This window comes from Hylaeus volcanicus, chromosome 3, assembly GCF_026283585.1.
Source record: "Hylaeus volcanicus isolate JK05 chromosome 3, UHH_iyHylVolc1.0_haploid, whole genome shotgun sequence".
In the NCBI taxonomy this organism is placed as follows: domain Eukaryota; kingdom Metazoa; phylum Arthropoda; class Insecta; order Hymenoptera; family Colletidae; genus Hylaeus; species Hylaeus volcanicus.
Genome location: NC_071978.1, coordinates 25,333,465 through 25,350,333, shown reverse-complemented (window position 1 = coordinate 25,350,333; position 16,869 = coordinate 25,333,465). Strand labels below are relative to the sequence as shown.

Sequence of the window (16,869 nt, the reverse complement as noted above, 5' to 3'; positions counted from 1 at the left end):
CCTGTGTCTCACAATGCGAACGCATGAAAGGAAAGAGTCTGTGGGGGGGGGGGGGAACAGAACGACTGATTTTAATTACGAAAAACATAGAGCGCCATCGCACCAGTAATTACGCTTATACAAATGTATCGCGAGACGCAGGAACGACGACGGATTCGTGACTGAGAATGCAATGTTCAAAAATGAACGAACAATGAGACCGGTCGGAGGAAATAATGTAAATTCACAGTACCCGAAACAATAACCCTTGAGCGTCGCTCGAAAACACTCTGGTTACCCCTTGTCACTGTTTTGCTTCGAGGGAAGCAAAAGAGGAAGAAGAGCCGACGACGCGATCGTCTTTGACCCTAAATCCATGCGCTACGTCGTGAACTTCGGGGACTGATTTACTACTTTGGGATTCACCACGGTGAACTCTAACCGTCTAAGAGCAAACTGCTTAATTAAAATTATAATGTTACGCCGTTTCTTGGCACCGCTCGTATCCACCAGCGGTGCTAAAAGTACGCAGGATGCCGCGAGACAACTTGACACTGCGAAATTGTTCGTCGATGTTCCCTGTTAGGCAATTCTACGCTTAGATAATGATGTGTACGACAAGTTGCGATGCTATTAAAAAGTACAGAGAGTAACAGGGACACGTGCAAGATTTTTCGGTGTTTTTTATTTGAGAAATGTAATATTTAGAAAATGAGAAAAGTAGCGAAGATGGATACTGGTAAAAGTTAGAGGAAGGGAGGTAATACTTGTAACAGATGGTAGAAACTTTTGTTATAATTGAACAATTTAGTCGAAGCTAGTGTGGAAGCCAGTTAGTTTGACACATGTGTTTTAAACTTTTTTTTATTGGCGTTACCAATAACAAAGAACAACCCCGCCCTCCTCCCTCTTACAATAATTTCTCCCCTCCAAGAAGAATCTTGATAATTTCTTGATAAATTAATTCCAGCATCCCCCCGACTCCATTCCCAAGTTATTCGAGCGCATGCATCGAATCCAATTGCATATAACGGGGTAACAATCGTCGCGAGTGATTTCGCATTAATTGCCATTAACGATAACGAGCTCTAATCATCGACCGAATCGGTTCTGGCTTCCACAATGACGGCAGTTTCCGGACGTTGGAGGGGACGGTTGGGGGAAAAGGAGGGGGGGAGGGGGGCATCTAAAAAATTCCCATACAAGTCTCTCCATCCGATTAATACCGGAATACTATCCTCCGGGATACCCAGCGGTCCTCCTACCTCCCCCACGAATCCCTCTGAACCACCCGTGAAAGTAAGTAGTGACTGAGCGGCATTCAAGGGCTGGTGACTGTGCGGGGGTGGGTGGGTGTTAGCGGGGGGCCAGTAGCTCCGACGGCAGGCAACGGGAGAAAGTAGAAAAGAGCCTGCGAGATTGCAGGGGTGCGAGAGAGAAGAAGGTCATTGGAGGGTAGCAAGGTAGGGTGGGTACCGAGGGTACGGCCAGATTTTAACGATTCCTCTGCCGCGGAGTCTTAAGAGAAAGAATGGCGGGGATGGGTGAAATGAGAGGAGAGGGTCGGGGGTTGGCGGGGGGGGTGTCGAGAAGGTGTGGGTGGATAAGGGGGATGGCGCGGAAAGAAGAGAAATGGTAGCATAGGAAAAGACGAAGAAGGCGGGCGGCGAAGGAGCAGGAGGGGGAGGGTGGAGATCGCGGTGGCGGTCGACGAGGGTGAGCTAAGGGAGGGTGTGGGGCGAAGGACGTGAAATGAAGAAATTCTATCTACATTTCCAACCCTTCATGCAGCGTCTTACCCCCTTCGCCGCCGTGCACCCCGCACCCTCTCCCCACCGGTCGCCCTCTTCTTTTCTCATTCTTCTGCCTCCGCTTCTTCTTCCGCCCACTTCGTTCCTTCGACTGCCTAACCTCCTGCCCCCGCCTGCTCCCCGTCCTCCTCCCCCCCCGCCGGGGACCCCCGCCACACCCCCCCCCCCCCCCCCCCCCGCCCTCTCGCGTTCGCCTCCTCTCCGCGATCTGTCTCCTCGGTCCCCGCAGCCCGCGAGAAACCACCCCGCTGAGACAATACGACCAACTCAACCCCCGTGCCTCGGTCCGTCTTCTTCGCCTTCTTCTTCCTCTTCTTCATCCGTCGAACTCTTACTTGCACGTCCGTCCCTCCCCCACTTTTCTCTCATTTCCTTGTTCCCTCTGACCCACCCACCCCCGCCTCCAACTCCTCCAGCTTCACCCGGCCGCCTCGTTCCTCGATTCTAACTCCTTGAAGACCGGTATCGCTACCCACCACCATCAACATCGCGACTACCAGAAGAGTACAGGGCCAGGCCAGGATTCCTTCCGAGCTTCCATTCCGCGCTTCCATTCCGATCTTGCTCCCTCTCGTCGGTCCTACCCTCTCCGCGAGCGGTGCTCGCCGCCACTTCTTTCTCTTTTCTTAAACACAAAAGCGAAAATTTTGCTTATTAGAATATTTCCAGGAGGTGTTCCCCTTACCAACTCATCGCCCCCCAGCACACCTTCATCCCCCAACGCTCGTCACTCTCTCACTCATTCTCTCTCTCTCGTTCTCTTTCACCGTCTTGCCTTCGACTGGACGTCGTTCCTCGTCGTACGACAACGTTCAACCCCTGCGCCCCTTTCCTCGTCATCGTTCTCCTTGGTCTGGTCCGCGCGACGGGGCGCAGGGGTGAGTTCTCCGTACACTCGAGTGTGACGGCGCTGGGCTGCGCCGTCGGTCGGGTTATTCGCGTTCGCTCCTCTCGTTTCGAGCGTCTGGCCGTTCGTCGACGTCGCGGGCGGACAACACCGGTGCCACCGGCGGCCATTACTATGATTGTGTGCACGGAACTTTAATTATTATTATAGCGGGGCCGGGGAGCACCGAGTGTATGACAATAAGGAGCACCGACAGAGTACTTTGCTCGGGCCAGGTACAAGTTGCGCTACGTACGCCGCGTGCCAACCCCCTCTATCCGCCCCCTTCGCCCACCTGACGGGTAGGTGAATGAGACCGCGCGGTTCTGTGTGCACGTGCAAACGTTTTGCTCCTACAAAGACCGACAGATTGAAATCTTTTGTGATTTTCTACGTTTTTCCAACCCTCCCCTACTCCTGTCACCATTTTACCGCTTCTCGCGGCTCGCTTTGTGTTCGATTTTCGGGGACTTTTGTCGTTTTCTAAGTGCTACACGGATAAGTACACTCGTCCACCCTCCCCTTTTGGTTCACCTTCGAATAGCGCCGCATCTTTCGACCGCATTAAATTAAGTAATTAGTCGAGGGAGGAGGAACTCGTGATTCGACGCGAGAGAATCTGTATCCGCGGCAGGGAGGAGGGACACGCGCGCGGCTCGGAGGAGTTGGATTTTGATATTTCGCCGGTTGGGACGAGCAATAGGCACTGGTCAACTGTGCACGTTCTCGGTGTATTTTTGTTATTATTTTTTAAATGAATTACAGTCAGGCCCATAAGGATTCGTACGTTCCATGTCTATTAAAGAAATTCGCCTATAAATATGTACACGAATAAACTTTACATATGTATATATTCATAACGAAAACATGTATAACTTGTGTATCCATTTCTACATATAATTCCATCGTGACCAAACCACTTCTTCTTCCCAAAATCGTCATTCAAAAAAAAAAAAAAAATATATATATAGAATAGAGTCTTACGCGAAGAGTCGAGATTTTTCGAAAGCGGAAAGCTGCGAAAATATTCGAGCCGGAGAAACGCGGTATAAAGCTTGGACGCGATGTAAGATACCGATAGGGGAGAACGTGTTGTTGAAAGAGAGAGGGCGAGACTGTAACAAACAATGGAAAGGTAGTCTTGGCGGACAATAGCTCGTGTGGAACAAACACATCTTACCCGTTCACCGTTTCTTACCCTCTCCATTTTCTACCGCCTCCACGGTCGCGTCCCCTCGCACAAAAACCAGACCTCCGTTTTGGGGTAGATTCGCCTCCAGACTTCACATACTTAGGTTTTTTAAGCTTTAAAAGCCCTATATTGCCACTGCATTCTCTATAGACGTAACGAAACAATAGGGGCTGGACAGAAACCTTACTCGCGGCGGTGATACGACCGTAATTTTTGTATCTAAACCGGAGGTGCGTGGACGGTTGGAATTCACAGTTGCGTGATTCCTCGACAATGGCCATTCTTTTTCAAGCCTTAAACGTCACGGTTTCCGTCCCATTTTTCCCAACGAATATACCTTCGAATTGCGCCGCGGATATATCATAACGAAACGCATCGCTCTTTCTTTTATCTTGTGCATCATTCTGCGTGGAAATATATTTTCCAGTTGAGAAAATGGTGACGGATATTACTACTCAGTGGCAGATTTTAGGATTCGCTATTGATATATTATTAAAATTTCTCATTTCTCATACATGGAGGAGGTTACAGGTACATTAATATATACAAAGTTGTCCTCGTAACCTAATCACATCATAACGTTACGTAGTATGCATATGTACAATTTGCTAGTCAAGTTTCAAATACATTAACAGGAGTTATCGTAAACGCGTGAAAAAATGGAGAAAATCTAAGCTACATGCATACATAGTAATTTTATTAACATACAGTCGATCCCATACATATTCGTACAACAAACCTCAAAACTATGCATCATTATAACTATCCAAAAATAGGCCCAAAGTATAAGTCTGCGTGGAAATCATCATCGATAAACGAACATCCATTGATCGCCTCCCCAATAGGTTTTCTTTCGCCCAGTCGTGGGCCGAAATTACCTGAACTGCGAATCGCCCATAATCCCGACGCATAATTTTCGTCTATCGACGCTTCGACGGGGGCTTCGCTCTAATTCGGCCGCGATAAACTTGAAACTCCAGCCGGAGAACTTTCGCCACCCCTCGGCGTCATCTTCTTCGGTGTTCCAGTGAATCGTCCGATGCCCCCGAGCAGGAGAGCCAAGGATTACCAGAGGGGTCTCGGAAAAAAAAACTGGAAGGAGGAAAATACGAAGGGTCAGAAAGCTTTGCATACATCTCGAGAAAGAAATGTACAATTTCGCGTCTCGAGATCCGTTTGGATTCACCCGTGACGCTCGTCGAAACTCGAACGCGCGCCTACGTCGCCCCAGGATCCCCTGGCCCTCGCAGGTGGTAGATAACGTTAAGAAGCATCAAGGGAGACGTGGATCCAGGAACAAGAGAGGAGAGGAACGCGAGGCAGGGACCATGCGAGCGAGATACGCGAAAAAGGGTAGAGCGCTGAAAGAGAAAGGGCAGCGAACTACGAAACCCCGGGGGTTGAATGGGTTAGCGGGGGTTGGAAGGGTCCGACACGTAAGCGGGATGATTCTTAGAAAGGAAAAGGGTTACGCGAGGACCTTAAGTGTAAAAGATTATCGGGAGAGGAGCAGCGGTATCAGCGGCAGCAACGACAACGACGAGTAGGACGACGACGTTGGCAGCCCACTTTTTCCTCAAAAGGGGGACGTCGGGCGCGAGGGGGTGTGCGGGTATGAGAAAGACGGAGGAAGGGGGATGGTTGGTGGAAGCTCGCTGGGTAAGAGTCGGGGGTACGGAGCACGAAATGAGGGTTCCTGAGTTTTTGCCAGGCGATCAATAAAAGTCTCTGTGCTCTCCTCTTATACTTGTCGTATAACGAAGTAGGCTGGCTGCCTGTAAGGGGTTTGGGTGCGTGGCCCGGTGCGTGCATTAATTCCACCTCCGCCACCTCCGTCTCTAACTCATTCCACTCTGCCCGACTTCGTTGGTTTCGACCCCTCTCGCTCGCGCTCGTTCTCTTCATGGTCGTTCCAACTCCTCCGCGTCCACCCCACCTTATCCTACACGCCCTCGTTTCCTCTCCACGTCTTCCTGCCTCGACTCATCAACGCTCGGCGCCTATGAGAGCACGCAGCCGGATACGAAGGGTACGACGAAGAGAGTTCGGCGATCTGCTACCCTCTCGGTCGGAGGATGATTCGACGTAGCTGGCGCGGGACGCATTTTAAGAAAAGGTGACGCTCCCTCCAAACCCTCTACTGTTTGTCCTTACCCTCGCGACGTCTTCGAGAACGTCCTGCCTCGCAACCTTTTCGGGCTGGGACCTCTTCGTGGACACGAACAAGGCTTGGCTATCCTGGTGCAAGGGTTCGAGGAAGTCTTTCGAGTTTGATCAAGTTTTTATTTTCGATCGATGACTGGTCTGCGTTGCATAGTCTTCTGGGTCATTGGCGACCTGATTTTTCCTGTTTGATTCGGTACGAGTTTAATCTTGTAGTGTACGCTGATGTATTCGAGCTCATGTCGGACCTATGTCTGATTTGATTACTTTTTCAAAAAATGAAAATTGCTCGTCCTACAATGAATAATAATATTTTCATTTTTATTTTCGAAACAAACCAAACACGTTCGTACTTCTTGTTTTGCGTGTTAATAATCACACCCCACTAAAACGAATCGACCATGGAAGCATTGCTATGACTATAGGTACATAAAGCGAAAGACGTTCAAATAAAACACTCCACCTTCCTCCTCTCGTTCTCGTCCGCCTTCACTTACAACCGCTTAGTAGTTTCTATTTTCCTGTTTACCCTCCGATTTTTCTCTTCTTACGCGTACGCACGCCCCCTTTCCTCGAACGCTTCCCCCTTCGACGTGGCTGTGTTTGTGTCGCGCGCAAAGTAATCCACGTCCACGTGGATTCCCTTTATCTAAACACGTCCCTCGCGAAAGGACGTACCATCGACAACCACACACGAAGCGTCAAGAGCGAACTACAATTATCCCCCTACACTGTTGCACAACAGTTCTTTGGCTCGGCTCCGCTACCTCGACGTCCAACTTACAATTAGCCTCGTACACCGTGGCAACGTGACACAATAATAAGTTCCCATGTGAAGGATGTTCGTGGACGTATGTGTAGTGGCAAGTACACACTCAGGTTTTTCGAAGATCCCTGTGAAGTAGTTGCACGGTGTACTTTCTCTAGAGCTTCTTCATTTGTTGACGCAATAAGTTCACTCGAGAATTATTGTATAATGTTGCAATATGGTCCTCAGGGGCTGTAGCTATGCTTTGTTCATAGTTACAGTACGGGTCTAGCAAACCCGAGGTGCCCGAGCTATGCAGGGGGCTAGCGGGCCGTGGGTCAGTGCTACTCCGATATCTAATACCGTCTTACCACTTTCTACTCATCGCTACTGTTTTATGCCTTCAAGCCTCTCCCCTTTCCCCTCTTCACAAGCTGGTGTCGATCGCTGTAAATCCCAGTCGAGCACAAATAGCGTCACATCCAGAAAGTTTGGAACGCGACTGAAATATAATAGAAGATTAAGGGTGGGGTCGATTCGCGTTTCTTGGCGCTGCGCCGCTTAGAAATTCGCTCGGACACACCGAGTCCTGCGACACGGTATAAGCCTCCGAAGGTTGCTGCGATTCGATTTCGTTTTATTTCTTCGCGAGGTTCTTTTCTGCCTTCCTCTGATCCATCGTTCGTCTCCCTCTCGCGACCTCTTCCTTCTGCTAGAACCCACCTCCACCCACGGGTACACTTCCCGTTACTTTACCACATCACGCGACGAGTGCTTCTTTTTCCCCGTCGTTGAGTTCTCTATCTTGTATCGGGGCTAAGAGCGAGCAAGAGAATAAAACGTTCGAGCGTAAGTGTAGCCGGTCGAATCAAGGGAAGACCCTTTGATTTCCCATCGCTCGACTCTCCAACCGCGATGGATAAATTCTCGATCGGGACGCAGAGGAAATGGTAAATAATTTACTGGGAACGGATAAGGTGTCAGGAGTAATTAACAGTTTAGGATGTGGGGATCGTCGAACAAAACATAATTTCATACCTACGCATTGCACTCGTAGTCTCGAAAAATTAATAATGAAATAAGAAATTAAACGTTTCCAACGAGAACTATAATTTTTAAAAATCAACTCCCATCGCTGCTATAGTGCGAACAGGTTGCTTCGATATTTCCATAATGACCCGCCTTGTTCTCGAGCACCCTACTTGGTATACGTGAACGAGTCACGAAATATCAGCGCACACTTCGTTAAAATTATCGATAGGGGATCTATTAGCATACACGTACCGTGAGGCGACACACGTAGTACAAGCGAGTTAGAATTAACAAAATCGTGACGCGGCATTGTCGCTAACCGTGGAGTATATAACGTGCTACCTCCCCTGCTACGATTCTGGGTAATTAATTCACAATGGGGTGCTGCGGTTCGACCACTCCATAGCTGCCGCGTATTCTCATGGTTCCTCCGCATACCTAGCGTATGAATCTTCGTCTTCGCTCTAATATCGATCCTGCATATGTTTAAGTAACTTCCATCGTCGATTCGTGTATGTACATAATAGGTTTTAGTGGATTGAAGGATCATTACCACGAATTTTATGGCGAGGAAATTATAGTGGAACGGCAAAAGTAACGATTTATATCAATGTTACTGCAGCGTATCTCGAACGTAGAAATTATTAAGTTAAAACGCCGAGGAAATATAAATTTCATTTTGGATAAGAAATTCATAGCGAAGTTCTGTTTCAAGTGCACGTAGGTACGTGTACCTTCATGATTTTGTAGAATGTTCGGAAACTTCTGCTTCCCATTCCAATTAACATTATCGATCGCTAGTATCGTTGCACACCTCTTCACGCTTAATGTCACACTTCTGTTTGGATACCACACTGATTTCATTAGCTTATTTTGTGTATGGAGGCGTTGAATTAATGAGTTTATAAAGTAACGATGTAGGTCTTCTTTGCGACGATTTTCTCGAGGTGAAATTTTGCTCATGTATGATTATTTCACCATAACGAATAACGACAATAAATATTATATTTGCAATGAATACCTACATTTTTCCGTTTCTTTTCGGTCTTAATTCTTTGTCTACCATCTACGCGTTTCATTGCTTCCTCGCGAGGCCGCAGACCGTCATTACTATACACAAAAACACAGGAAAGCGTGCATGCGCTCGTAAAATGCATTCTTTCCAACGGTAAGGTGTGAAATTAAGTTTCACCGAGGAGGTTTCACCGGTTCGACCGATCGCAGAAACAATCGATGAGATTAAACGTTTCCTAAGGCAGGTATCGATTCCCACGAAGCCGTTTTCACTGTTCGATTGCCGCCGTACCCCGAAATGGTATCCTGTTCAGGTGTAATTAACCGAAGGAAACGACACGAATTTTCGAAAGATACATTTATGACTCGCGGGAGCACTCGAGCCGATCGAAAACACCTTTTCCGTGGCCGTTCCGAGAAAACTTGGGTGCACGTTGCACACGAGGACGTTGTGTGGTCAGGTGCACACGCAGGTAGCCGGCGTACCTGTGCTCGGGCGCGAACATAAGGAATTACCGCAATTTAAGGAAGTAACTAACCGTCACTCGTTTCCAGAAAAATACTTCAATGCAAACCATTGTCCCAACGTCATTTTTATTGAGGTCTCTGAGTCATGTGTCTATACAGCTCTATAACACGGCAGAGGTACGGTTGGATCTATTACGAGAACGGATACCTGAACTTTGACTATTCTGTCGTTACACAATTACTAGAGTAACGGTATTAACGTATTGAAATGTTGAAAGTGGGCTATTCTAAGAGTATGAATAATTGATACCACTGTTTTGAAACATAATGTATTTATTTTGAAAAGTAAATTTAATAAGGCGGAAACGTTCAGTAGAATTCATTAAACTTCGTTCACTACCGCAACTAACTTGTTCGTAATATAAAATATAATGAACTTAATGTTTAATGAATAAGCCCGTAAACTTTCTGCTTCGAAGAAGTAATCAAAGAGCAGAGCAAGAAGAAGATGTTAATTCGTTTAATATCTCGGTACATACGGCGCATTTCCTCTATCGTGCTTTTTGAGCAGAAAGCTTCGTGGAAACATTTCTGAAAAATTTAGATTCGCCTAAGTTTATCCTATATAAACACTAGACTGTGTTTCTTCCACATTCTCCTATAAACGCATAAAAATCCGCAGTCCACTAATCGCTATCAAACTTTACCAGTTCTACGCCATCAAACTGTACATCCCCTCGCTGTAAGAGTTAAACACCCTCGAATCGTTGGTCTAAAGCTCTGTCCAAGAGTTTCCATCCCCAAGCAACGTTCCCGTAATCGCCAAGGACCATTCGCCCTCTCGTAACGCGTGAGGAACCCCCTGGACCCCCTGCAAAAAAGACCAAGTAAAAACGATAGAAGGAATCGGACGGAAAATCAAGCGTGGATGGAAAAACAAAAAAGAAAAAAAGAAGAAAACGAAGGAGACTGCGTGGACCGTTCGCGGACGTAGAAGCTATAGGAAAATCGTGAAGAAAGCACGTCGGATGGTGGAGGGGGCACGAACGAGCGGAACCTCGAAGAGGGGGTAGAGCGTCGCGGCGTTGTCCTCACACGTAGCGGCGCTTTCTTAATCATCATCTGTCTATCTCTCGGCATTAGTGGAGAAGAAAAGGAGGAGGGCATCGTCGCGAGGGTAACCTGCGAAGGATCCGCGAAGGCGCTTGGAAGGGGTTCACGGGGGAGGGAGGTGGTAACGAAGAGTTCGGATGGCGGAGGAGGAAGAGGAGGAGGGGGTTGGTACAAAGAGCGAGGAAACGGTAGAAAAGAGGTGAAAGAAAGAGGCAGGAGGAAGAGAAAACGAAGGTGGAGGACGAAGAGCGAGGGAGGGAAAGGATGAAAAGACAGAAGGAAAGGGTGAGAGCACGGAGCGAACCGCGTGCAGAAGCGAAAGAACAAGAGAGGAAAGAGTCCACGTAGAGAGCGCCGGACGAACGCTGAATAAAGATGGAAAGAGTACACGCCGAAGAAGGACGAGGAGGACGAGGGGTCGCCGGAGGGGAGGGAGAGAGAGACGCTTCTTACTCCGCCCAGCATCCAAGATGGCGTTGGCAGCGGCTCCCCTCGTCATTAAAATCAATAATTAAAAAATACATCCGTGGGCACCTTTGCTTTTCTAGCGCCTCGTGACGCGTGCTCAGCACCACCCGCCCCACCAAACCTGTCCTGTATATATCTGTACACTCTGTGTAGGTGGTGCGCGCCGCGACCAAACGGCTGAGAACCGCTGGGACCGCTTCTTCCGCGGATGGTGGGGCGATACGGGGGTGGTTGGCTCGGGGAGCTGGAAAGGACGCGGCAGTGGTAGTGGCAGCAACGATGCCGGCAGGGGGTGACTGAGCTTGGCTCGCTCAGGGGGGAGAGGGTGTAGTGGTACCAGGCTGCACTGGCGAAACCCTTAAACAGGGACACAAGGACGGGTGAATGGGTACGGGAAGTGAGTACTTCCTCCGACCACCTCAACCCCCTTCACGCCTGTGTTGCCCCACCTTCGCTCGGTGGCCCCATGCAGAACAACCCCCGCATGCCCCCAGTCACCACTTCACTTCCCATACGACGTTCGAAACTTGCCGACCAACTGGATTTTCGGAGTCTTTTAATTAGCGCGATTATTAATGGAATACTAATTAATTTCCAGCGGTTCGACGATCGCAGCCTAACAGCGGACGCGCACCCCACCCAGGAGTTATTTGGGGATGACTAGAGATACCGATTGGGGGTATCAAAGTCGATTGGGGCTTTGGAAACCGTTTTGGGGGGTGTTGTAAAAGAACGCGCCGGGGGGATAGTAAAGTTATTTGTTTAGGTTATTTTCTTGGGTGAGGTGTAATGAGTCAGTTGTTGGGTACGATGATGAGTAACCCTTGGTGACTAGGACCTCTAGGGGAGGCTCGAGTGACCTCGCGTTTATGGATCATTTATGGATCATTTGTAGCTTATTCTCCTTCTATTTTCTTTTTCTATTTCCTTCATTTTTGTTCAATTTTTCAAACCGAATTGTTTAATTCAAACTTGATAGAAATTTCACTTCTTTTCTTCCGATCTCGTAGGAAAATGACAATTATTTTCAAGGAATCGATATTTTCCGTTGGCGCTTTCTGCAGACTTAACAACAGCAGTTCCTCATTAAACGCTGTCGAAGAAGTTTCTAATTAATTTATTTGGAATTATTTGTCAATCTACATCGAAGCATTTCAATTATCCCCGTCTAACGATCCGTATATCTCTATTCTTGCTCGGTCCAAATAATTCCATTCATGTTCAATGATATTTAAATCCGGATTACGCGATGACCGATTGTCTTCCTCCGGATTAAATCTCAGAAAATTACGGACGTGTCGTGCAATTATGCTATTGGGGAACCATTTCGTCGAATAAATTCGTGTCATATTTTATTCGATAATAAGCTGGTCCCATTTTTTACGCCGTAAAATATTTCTCTGGTCGGTTATCAAGTCATATTTGCTTCATTTGACAATGCGATACGTATATTTAACATTTTTAGATCGACGAGAAAACTTCATCTTGAACCGAACTTGATGTGCTTTCGGTTTTAAACGCACAATTGTAGGTAATAAATTTCACTCCGAGCGGATGTGAATTATTCAGACTAGTCTTGCATTAATTTATACATTTATACGTTCATTTGCGTGACTCGAATAATTCGCGGTGTGCCAAGGAAACGTAAATATTCAATTTTAACAATCAGCAGCATCATTGACTTATGGTGACTGCTTGTTGCTTGGCATCGAGCTCTTTGGCTAACGATTAAACAATTCGCTTTCGTTGCCTTTCTTAATTAATATTAGCATTCCACTAGGTAAATGCATTATCCATAAATAATCACATAAACGATTACAATAGTTGCACTTGCGCCAATATCTGAATAAAATTTCCAACGAATAGACCTGTCGATATTTATGCAAATTCATAAACAGATCACATTTAGATTCAGATACGGAATAAAAATGTAAACTTATATAAAAGTTTGTGCAGGCTTTTATATACTTTTGCATTTACGTACATTTTCACGGATTTCCTCATATTTTCATTCGCCATAAATACATAAAAATCCGCAGTCTACTAACGAACGAACTGAGAATAAGTCATGAGAAGAAGTTGTCCCCTTTTAACCGGTAAATATAAATAAATAATTATTTCCGGCTACTTTTTCCTAGAATACGTTTACAATTAAGAGGCAATCTCAAAGGGATATGAAAAATTAATATAATTCGACCGATAAGGTAAATAATTACAGGAAAATACTTCTTTTTCATTGATTTTCCTTTAAAAGTGGAGCGCACTTCCTAGTTTTACCCTAAGGAAATTGCTCGTCTCGCCTGGAATATAAATTAATATTCTCGTTCTACGAGAGGAATGTTCAATTTAAATAGATATAAATTTTAATCTCATTTGAAATTGAAGCTCGAGACAGCTGCACTCGTGCAACGGTTCCCCATTTTCCCTGTGTAATAAACGCTAAGCCCAAACAAAAGAAACGCGACGTCTTCGAACCTGGTCAGCACCTACGCATACCTCGAAGGAACCGTCCAAGCATTGTTCCCTGGATGAGCAACCTCGGTGAGCAGCAATAACCTGGCGAAGAAGCACCCAAATCCTGAGGATGTAGCACCGCCTCGATTACAAATCCCTCGAGCGGGGGTGACCGCGTCGAGAAAACTCCCCCGCGAACGAACCGACCAGTCAGTTAACCAAGGGTACGGAGCACAGGTTGCCGGAGCAGGTGCGACACGATCGAAGGCAGCGATATTTGGGGCACAGGTCGATTCGAGGATCGCCCAGGTAGACGGAAGAAGCACCAGCGAGCGTAGGTAAGCGGCGTCTAATCGTCTGCCAAGGACCGTAAACATTCGACGGTAACGTGCTTGAATAGGCCCAAATAGTGTTACCAACCCTATTTTCCAGAGAGGACACTTTCGAAACTGCTCTTTAAAAGTAGGTGTAGTCTTCTTTAGGGTTGGTACCCCATTGCGATTCGGCAGTGTAAGGAACCAACGAATAAACATTCTCTGCAACACATCAGATTCAAGTACCGAAATTAATGTGACTGTACAGTCTCAAATAGTGTTACAAAACCTATTCTCGATAAAGTACAGTTTTAAAAGTAGTCTTCCTCAGGGTTGGTACCCTGATGTAAACCTATCGAATTTACATGGCATTGGTGCAGTCTTCGATGAAGGTGTGATCAAGAATAGTAGAAAATATTAAATCGATGTCCATCGTTCTTCATATCGACATTCCAGGTAGATTAGAAACGCGAGTATGTAGTTTAATTTCGTATCTGTCGAAGTTTATGTTTATAGTTTTCACACCTGTACTAACAAGTTTCAAACCTACGCTCAGGAGAAGCAGTGCCCCGATCCTGATGTACCTTACAACAATTTATCTACATACCTTTCATCCCCAAATCCGCGTACGAAAATACCCCGATGAAATTTACCATCCAATCACCAAAGCCGCGAAACGTAACAGAATTCGTTCGAACATACGCAAAACTCGAAGGAAGTGAATTCACTGAACGGTAGCATTTTTCGCGTGGCATTATCCCCTAATTACACGACACTACTGGTCACTGTATATGATTTCCGTCGCGTCCAGCACGGTCCAACCCCTGGACCATTGTTATAGTCCAAGGGATGGTGACCCTAGCCGCGTGGACCGCGGGTGCATGCAAGTAGAAACGGTGAAACGCGTTCGACGTGCCGGCGGAAGGACGGCGTGTGGCGGAGAGGTAAAAGATTGAACAGGACAAGAGAGGAGAAGGAGGGTCCGATGGGCTGGTACCCACCCAGTTGGAGGTGGCACAAGGAGGTGGGACTCTTCGCCTCGTTCTCCACTTTCAGTGGCAAGTCCGAAGAGGCAGTCACAACGCGACTGCTCTAAGAGCCGGGCCGCCCGCCGCCACTCGAGCCGCACACCTGTGCACGGGACACCACCGTTGCACCAACGCGCGCGTACACACACACAGACACACGCGCGCGCGCGCGCGCGCGTGCGACACCCACACACCCGGCGGTGCACACTCGCGTCGCGGTTGACAGTCGACCCCGCGCGTCCACCACCTGCGGAATTCCACGCGTGCGGCGGGAAGATCGGCACGCGTTTGCCTCGCTGTGATTAAAAACAACGCCGCGGAAGGAACGGTCAATGATCGGTCAGGCCTCCGCCCGTGCAGTTATCGCGCGTGCCGGAAACGGTGGATCCGTTCGCGGGACGCGAACCCTGTGCTGTGATACGTGTACCACCCGCAACAGCTGTCGAGTCCCACGTGTTCCCGCGAGGACGATGATGTGATCTACGAGGCCCACCGAACTTGACGACAGCACGGGATATTTTTTACACGTTTCAAGGTACAGCCGTACGGGACGATTTTGGTTGGGTTGGTTTCGTTTTGGAGGTGGTGTTGGATGACGGTGGTTAGTGATCGTGATTGGAAATGGTCTGATGAGGGTGTGATCAGGTTCAGGTGTAGCGGGATGGTGTGGGTTTGGTAGAATTAGGCGAGAGTTACTGGGCTTGTTTGAGCTATAGTTTGTAATACACTTGATGTTGAAATTATGGAGTTTTGGAGAATTATTGTCACCAAAAATTACGATGAGGGCACTGTTGATCATTGAATGATTTTGGGTAGACTTTGGGCACCTATCTTGGATGATATGAATACCATTTCAATTGGATAAGATCAGATTTCTGGTTTCGAATCATTGGCCGCCTGTTGGGATCCAATTTTTAGTTTTCTTCAAAGAAGTAACGCTCGCGAAGTCTTTTCCTAATTTATCAGCGTTTTAGCATCTGAATAAAAACTTGTTCCAAATTTTTACTAAATATGTAGCAATACAAATCTTATACAAATGCGTAGGCACACTTGGAGTAGAAACTCCGTGCAGAAGTAAGCTACCGAAAACAATTAACGCGACAGATTTATCAAATATTGTCATCATTGGCTTGTAATACAAAGTATACCTCATGCTCGAAGACTGGACGAGTTTCTGCTGTAATTGCAGTTTAGTTCTGATAAAGAAGAATCTATATATGTACATTTTAAATATTTTATCAAATTAACACAATCACGCTCTTATCAGACAGGTCGTAAGCGCTCGTGGCATTTTTATTTGAAAATTTTTGACTACTCTGCAAATATATGGGATGGAGGGAACCCGTGGCCATCAACTTCGCTGCTCTTCCGCGTATCTTATCAATTATGTATCTTCTTCGTTTATAAATTATGCTTTCTCAAGTGGGGTAATAACCATCGGTATTCTTAGAATTACCACAGTTCTTCAGTTTGAAGATTTCAGTGACCAAACGTAAATTTCTCCAACTATTTTATTTTATATACGGTATGTTAATAAAGCGAGGTATGTGATTTATTAGTACGAGGTGTGTTGGGGTTAACACATCTCTGCTTTTCACGTACAATAAGAAATGCGCATCGTATAGATTATAGTTGCTCCGATATAAAAAATGCTAGAGGTAAGTGCACCGAATTTATAGACCTAAAGTCTTCCATAAATATAGTTTCCAATCATTTTTCCAGTTTATATATAATTTAATCTATAGACGAAATTAGTAAAACGAATGATCATTTTGGAGCACTATAAACAAGAATATTTTATTTAAAAAATTCTAGCAATTCTCAAAGAAACAAGGAATCTAAAGAAACTCAATCGTTAATAGTGGCACTCCGTGCGGAAGTAGAATTTTGGGAATTGCATCACGTTAAACGCCCGAAACACGCATTAAGGGACCATATTGAGGAGCGTGGCTGCACTTAGGGGTAGGTCATGATCGTGATATTTCAACAAAGGGTTGATTAGTCAATCCTCGTGACCCATGTTTTGAGTATTTCCTTGCGCTCTGTGTTCTGTTTCTCGTAAACTTTAAAGTACACGGCAAGACATTCGTATTTAACGTAGCAACAGTCAACTGGCGTCGCAATACATTTGCGTATGATATCTAATTACTAATTACACGAAATGGCAAGCAACCTTGCTAGTGTAATTGCATCTAATAG

The 16,869-nt window shown here is 46.6% G+C and overlaps 1 protein-coding gene and 1 long non-coding RNA gene across 3 annotated transcripts in view; one reads left to right on the top strand and one right to left on the bottom strand.

Annotated features, from left to right (window-relative positions):
- Positions 1-16,869, top strand: part of LOC128873263 (protein jim lovell-like) — a 50,169-nt gene that overhangs the window by 20,498 nt on the left and 12,802 nt on the right. The window contains exon 1 of one of the 2 annotated variants that reach the window (XM_054116715.1): positions 14,842-15,205. The exons of the other annotated variant lie outside the window; for it this stretch is intronic. The gene's annotated coding sequence lies outside the window, so the exon portion shown is untranslated. Of the gene's footprint in view, positions 1-14,841; positions 15,206-16,869 lie in introns of those variants that run through there. 2 annotated transcript variants of the gene reach the window in all.
- Positions 9,420-14,591, bottom strand: LOC128873264 (uncharacterized). The gene is made up of 3 exons (XR_008456378.1): positions 14,250-14,591; positions 13,371-13,864; positions 9,420-10,164 (listed from the first exon to the last, which is right to left on the bottom strand). It is a non-coding gene; the product is annotated as an uncharacterized LOC128873264 (long non-coding RNA).